This window comes from Hemibagrus wyckioides, linkage group LG07, assembly GCF_019097595.1.
Source record: "Hemibagrus wyckioides isolate EC202008001 linkage group LG07, SWU_Hwy_1.0, whole genome shotgun sequence".
Classification (NCBI taxonomy): domain Eukaryota; kingdom Metazoa; phylum Chordata; class Actinopteri; order Siluriformes; family Bagridae; genus Hemibagrus; species Hemibagrus wyckioides.
The window spans coordinates 91,519-98,037 of record NC_080716.1 but is presented as its reverse complement, the minus strand read 5'-3'; the positions used below and the strand labels follow the sequence as shown (position 1 = coordinate 98,037).

Below are 6,519 nucleotides of genomic sequence, written 5' to 3'. Positions count from 1 at the left end.
AGTATAGCTTTTCTATTCCACTTTCTACTCAAAATAAAATAGAAAAAACTTGGAAATGTATTTAGTTTAAAAAGTTAGTATCAAAGGATAAAGTACTGTGAGTTATTGTGTCTTTTTGGTGTTAGAGTCATGAGTCAGATGCAGTGGGTTGATCAGCAACAGTGGAATAGTTCTGTGTTGTATTAGTGACTCAGTTCACTGTCACTGATACTGTGAAGTGATGATCTGTGTAAAATTATGCTCCAACAGCATCACTTCCTGGGTGTGTCCTTCTAGAGACGTGTAAAGTTCAGCACATACAGCACTATTATACAGAATCCTCACAGAGCTGTGTTCAGAAATGGATCAACTATACAACTTACTGTACATAGTGAGATACATACCACTGATTCTCACTCTAGTTACAGGTCATTTATTTTTATCAATTTATTAACAGAACTCATTATTACAATAATATTTAATCAATTAATTCAGTGCATTAATTAATGACCATGTTTTCTATTATTCATCTAGTCATTTATTGAATTTTAAGTCAATATTTGGTTTAAAAAAACTATTCCACTCACATATTTTTTTATATTCTTTTCACACCAGGCAGTTTTGCAAATAAAATTGGACCAACAGATGAAGATGCCAACATTGTCAGGAAAGAAACAGAGACTGTTACTCTGAAATGTTCATATGAGACAAGCAGTGAAGACATTCATCTTTACTGGTACAAACAATATCCTAACAGCGCACCACAGTATTTACTGTATAAAGGCGCAAGGTCAAGATCTGACCAGAGCACTCCTGATGATCGTCGATTAGAGAAAAAACCAGCAGAGACTCTACTGAACTCACTATCAGAGGTCTAAAGCTCTCAGATTCTGCACTCTATCTTTGTGCTCTTTGTGTTCATTTTGAATGAATCCGTAATATGATTCGGGAGTGATTCGTTCATTTTGTATTGACCGCGCATGCGCAAGATCCTATCTGGGTCTGTGCTGGGAAACTTGTTCGTCACGTGACAGCCTCATAGGCTACGGCTCTGCAGTCACTACCGTCTTCGGGTCGGATTCGTTCGTTCCTTCATCACACTTCCCGGCTCAGTATCTTACAGTCCATAATACTAATGTAATGTTGTATAATATTTAGGAATGATCATAAAATTATCAAAACTTCCGCGGATTTCTGCAGGACTTGAAGAGCTGGACACTGGGTGAGATCGCCTGTGCTGCAGGTCTGTCAGTGTGTGTGTGTGTGTGTGTGTGTCTAAATAGTGCCCTTTGCACAAACCCATTTGTTTTGGGTTTTCTGTTTGTTAATGTATTAGTTATCACACTATGCATTTTGGGCTGGTATTTTATTTTATTTCATTTTTAAATGGACGGGTTTTAAGCTGTAGCTGGGCTGGAAATCTTAGGTCCAATCCGGAAATCACTGGTTACTATGGTTACCGCGTCCTGCGGGGAGAAAGAGCTCCTTCTGACAACACTCAGCCCCTCACGGTAGGACGATCTTTATCCTTTAATGTCACACTGATTTTACAATAAATGTACAATAAATATATAATATAATATAACATAATATACAATACAATGTAATATTTTCCCCAGTAGTAGGACACTTTCAAGAACCCTGTGTTACTTCCTCCTCTCCAATAACTCACAGTGGCAGGGTAGCAGTTCGGTAGTTCAGTGTTCGAAAAAAAGGATGAGACGGACAAAGTTAGCCGATGCATGCCATTTTACTTCCCTCAAAATTTACTCCCGGATGGAATAACTGACATGAACTCTAACATAAATAGCAAATAAGCTTTTATTTCTCTGCTTTCCAAACTAGATGAACCGCGAGCGCACACACACTTCTGAGCACATTGTTCCGCACTACTCTACCCATAATGCATTTCACTCAGGACTACAACCTCCCTGTAGACAGTGGTCTTAAAGCAACAGCTCTTACTTTACCCCACTCCCGCAACACTACCCCCACTCTGGATGGTGATTAAACCCTTAACACCACTCCAGCAACATAGTATGACGGATACACGGCACATCAACACACACATTAGCCATGATATTATCATAGATCTACGGTGTAAATGAAAGGCAGAAATACATTCAACACAATGTCCAACCATTGGCCTACCCCCCATTTGGTTGTTAACAGTCCCTGTCGAATCCTGTTGCAGCATGCTACCCCCACTCGACTGAACATTCTCTGTGTGTCCTGCTCTGTCATCGGTTCAGCGGGATTATCCATGAGAGGCGTGCTGTTCGTGCCACTGGAATTTTCAGTTTCCTCTGCTAAGAGACAAGACAGATTCAGGTGAAGTCCAGTTCCATCAGCTTCCAGGCTTAGGGCAGGAACTTCCTGAGGTTGCCAACCGTCCGAGTCTTTAAATACCCAGCTGTTCTCCAAGGGTTGCAGAGAATGGTAGGGTTTGGGCTTGTCATGATGAACGACCTTTACTTTGGTCCTAGGATTTCTTTGGATTCAGTACACTAGGTTGTCAAGATGTCCCAAGATAAAGTAAGGGCCATCGTAGTTGGGGAGAAACTTCCTGATCTTGTTTTTCACTTGCTTGGTTCTTTTGACAAGATACCACACTGCATCACCGACCTTGTAGCATGTTCTGGTCACTCGCTTATCATACTGTTTAGCACGCTCCACAGATTGGCCTTGTGCATTCCTCGCCACCTGATTTGCAAACTCCAAACTTTCTCTCATCTGAATCACATATTGTGGGACTGATTCAGTCACTGTGTTGCTTAGGGGCTTCCCTGTGATGAGGTCGATGGGCTCCATTATCTCCTGGCTGAAAAGCATCATGTTTGGGGTAAGCCCAGTCGAGCTGTGTTTGGTCACTCTGTAAGCCATTACAGCATAAGGAACCATAAGGTCCCACTCCCAATGACATCGCACGGAGGTCGTGGCTAGGATTTTCTGTAGAGTGGCATTAAGCGCTCTGCGCTCTAGACTGTTGAGTCGTCCGTGGGCATAACCAAAAAGATTAAGCATATCGCCTATAGACTCAATGAATTTGTGTTAAGGTGCCCATTGATGGCCAAGAACATATTCCAAACACCTCCACCATCTACAAGGACTGTCTCCACATTTAAAAAATTCCCTTGATCATTATACCAGCTCTACTCACAGGGACTCACTAAATAAAAGTATTAGCAACGACAACAATGTAATCCAGGGTAAGACCTACCTTTGTCCTCCGACAGCCTCACTTATCTGTGGAATGGATTAAACAACGTGGTGAATTTACAAAGATGGGTAAATTGTGGCCTTGAAGGGATGCTCTTGGATAGCAAAGATGCTCAAATAGGCTTTGGCTTTCAAGGGGCGACTGATTTGTGTTAAGGTGCCCAGAGTCTGCTATGAACAAATTCCACACACCCTGCACCAACAAGGACTGTCTTCACAGTAATATGTTACCCTGATCATTATGCCACGTCTACCAGCAGGGACTGTTTTCATTGTAACAAATAATTCCCACACCAGTAGACCACCTAGACCAGTTGACACTCTTTTCATTGGGACCAAGCAGAGTGCGTTAGAGAATTTTATTGCGGATCAGACGGCCCCCTGGACGAATCCGCATACCGCTGCCTGAATCCGCTGATTCAGGTATCCTTAACTGGTTAACAGTTTACAACATTAAAAGTTGTCTGGAAATGACCAAGCCTACAAACGATATCATGTGTAGATAATCCCATCGCAGTAGGAAACTGCAGATTGACTTTTAATCTATGCACCCTTGGTCCAATATTAAAATGACAGGTTTAAAATGCTTTGAAAGGGCAACCTGTTGTCAGTTGCTAGTACTTACCTGTGGGGGTATAGCTCAGTGGTAGAGCATTTGACTGCAGATCAAGAGGTCCCTGGTTCAAATCCAGGTGCCCCCTGATGGATTTGCTTTGCAGTACCTTTAAATTGCTCGACCTGTCCATCTGACTGAGGTCAGAAAGGTGTTGTGTTTTGTTTTTAGGTTTTGTCAATGTCTAGCAACTCACACATGCTCTGGAAGACCTCTGATTCAAAATTGGTGCCTTGGTCACTATGGAGTGTAAGTGGTGCCCCATAATGTGCGTGTGCGACACCAAAGTGAAACATCTTCTCACATTTGGTACCAACAATACCTGGTCCACAACCAAGACAATGTTCACTCCACACCGAAATGTCCACCCACTGGCTCCTCGTGCATCTGGCGCATTACATCTTCCTGGAAAACTCGCGGCAGGATTATCTGGGGATAAAACTCAGGGCCCTCATTCAGGTACAGTCTTTGCCACTGGCTTCAGTAGGCTTTTGTTGCTGGGCCATAGGGGGACACATTCTCCCAGGAAGGTCATTCATTGGCTTCCTCCATACACCTCTTGATGGGAGCAATTTCCGGATCGGCTGTCTGAGCAGAACGCAGTTCCCTTGTTGTACTTGAGAAAGCACAGGTCTGATTCCGAAATTGCTAGCATCTGTGTCCAGAACAAGATCACCAATGTCCATAGGGTAGCCAAGGATGGGGGTGGTAGTGAGCAGCTTCTTTAACTCATCAAATGCCTGTTGGCTCTCAGGGGTCCAGTGAAATTGGGCATGTTTCCTCAACAGGTTGTGAAGGGGCTTTGCAACTGCAGCAAAATCTTTGACAAACCGCCTGTAGTAGCATGCAAGACCCACAAACTGTTGAACTTCGTGAACACTCACAGGCTGTGGCCATTCTTGAATTTCCTGCACCTTCTCTGGGTCGGCGGCTATACCATGCTCTGAGACGACGTGGCCAAGGTAGACTACCTGGCAGCAGAAGAGACAACATTTTGCAGGTTTCAGCTTCAGGTTCGCTTGGCGCAGCCTTTTGAACACCTGTCTATCTTACATTAGAGCGAGCAGAAAATAAAACAGGATGGCAAGAGAACATGTTACCGCTGCAGAAAGAGTGGTCATCCGGCACAAGAATGCTGGTTCAAAGACAAAGACTGCAGAAACTGTGGAAGAAAGGGACACGTTGAGAGTGCATGTCAAAGCAAAAAGCTGACCATAAATGAGAAAGTAAAGCCAACTAAACAGGTGGAACAAAAAGAAGGATATGTCAGGAAATTTAAAAAGAAACACATCAATCAAGTAGAAAATACGGGGAAACAAGAGGATGAATCTGAAGAAAATGACTTCTCACACATAATGTCTGTGTCTTCAAATTCTGATGGCTACTGGGTGACGCCACTGTTAAATGGGGAGGCCGTCCCTATGCAGGTGGATACAGGAGCAGCTGTATCACTCGTGACTGAGTCAACTTACAGAGAGAAGTGGCCATACCTCCATCCCAAGGAAGCAAAGCTGACTCTGAAATCATACACAGGAGAGCTTGTGCCTCTTTTAGGGGTGGTGGATGTAACTGTGAAGCTGAACAGCCAGAAGGTAAAATTACCACTATATATTGTGAAAGGTAGTAGTCACATTTGATGGGCCGAGCATGGCTAGAGAAAATAAAGTTAAATTGGCAAGAAGTGCACTTAGTAGCGAAAGAGTCTACCAGCTTACAAAACATCCTGAGGAAGCATGCAGAGGTGTTCGGAGATGAGCTGGGGAACATGAAAGACATCATTGTAAAGCTGGCCATTAAACCCGACAGTAAACCTAAGTGCCTTAAAGCCCGCCCTGTTCCCTATGCAACTAAGCCTAAGGTGGAAACAGAACTGGACCGCCTGGAGAACACTGGAGTACTGAAGAAAGTGGGCATCAGTGAGTGGGCCACACCTATTGTTCCTGCATTAAAAAAGGATGGAACGGTCAGAATTTTTGGCAATTTCAAGGTTACGATAAACCCTGTTTTAACTGTGGAACAGTACCCCTTGCCGTTAATTGAAGATCTTTTTGCTGGATTAGCGGGCGGCCAGAAATTCAGCAAAATAGACTTGTGTCATGCTTACCTTCAAATGCAGGTTGATCCTGCTTCCCAAGAGCTGTTGACCATCGTGACACACAAGGGCCTATATAGATATCAGTGGCTACCTTTTGGAATAACTTCGGCTCCAGCATTGTTTCAACATGCCATGGACCAGATCCTGAGTGGCCTAAATGGAGTATAGTGTTATCTGGATGACCTGTTAATCAAGGGAAAGATGATGAGGATCATCTCCATAACCTAAATACAACGCTACAGCGGCTAAAAGAGCATGGTCTCCGGGTAAAGAAAGACAAATGTGAATTTTTCAAACCCACCGAATGTCTTGGACACGTAATTGACAGCACTGGTCTCCATAAAGCTCCATCTAAGGTAAAAGCTATTATGGATGCACCGTCCCCAAAGAATGTGTGCCAGCTGAGCTCATTCCTGGGACTACTGACATACTACGCAAAGTTCATGCCAAACCTGGCCAGCAGGCTTCGTCCCCTACACGAACTGTTGAACTAGTCCCAACAATGGAAATGGTCCGACAGATGTGAGAAGGCATTCAGGGATGTGAAATGTGTATTAACACAGTCCAAGGCCCTCACACATTATAACCCTTCTATACCAATACAGCTGGCATG

General features: G+C 43.7%; 1 non-coding gene across 1 annotated transcript; it reads left to right on the top strand.

Annotated features, from left to right (window-relative positions):
- Positions 1-3,827: 3,827 nt before the first annotated feature.
- Positions 3,828-3,899, top strand: trnac-gca (transfer RNA cysteine (anticodon GCA)). The gene has a single exon. It is a non-coding gene; the product is annotated as a tRNA-Cys (tRNA).
- The last annotated feature ends 2,620 nt before the right edge of the window (positions 3,900-6,519 follow it).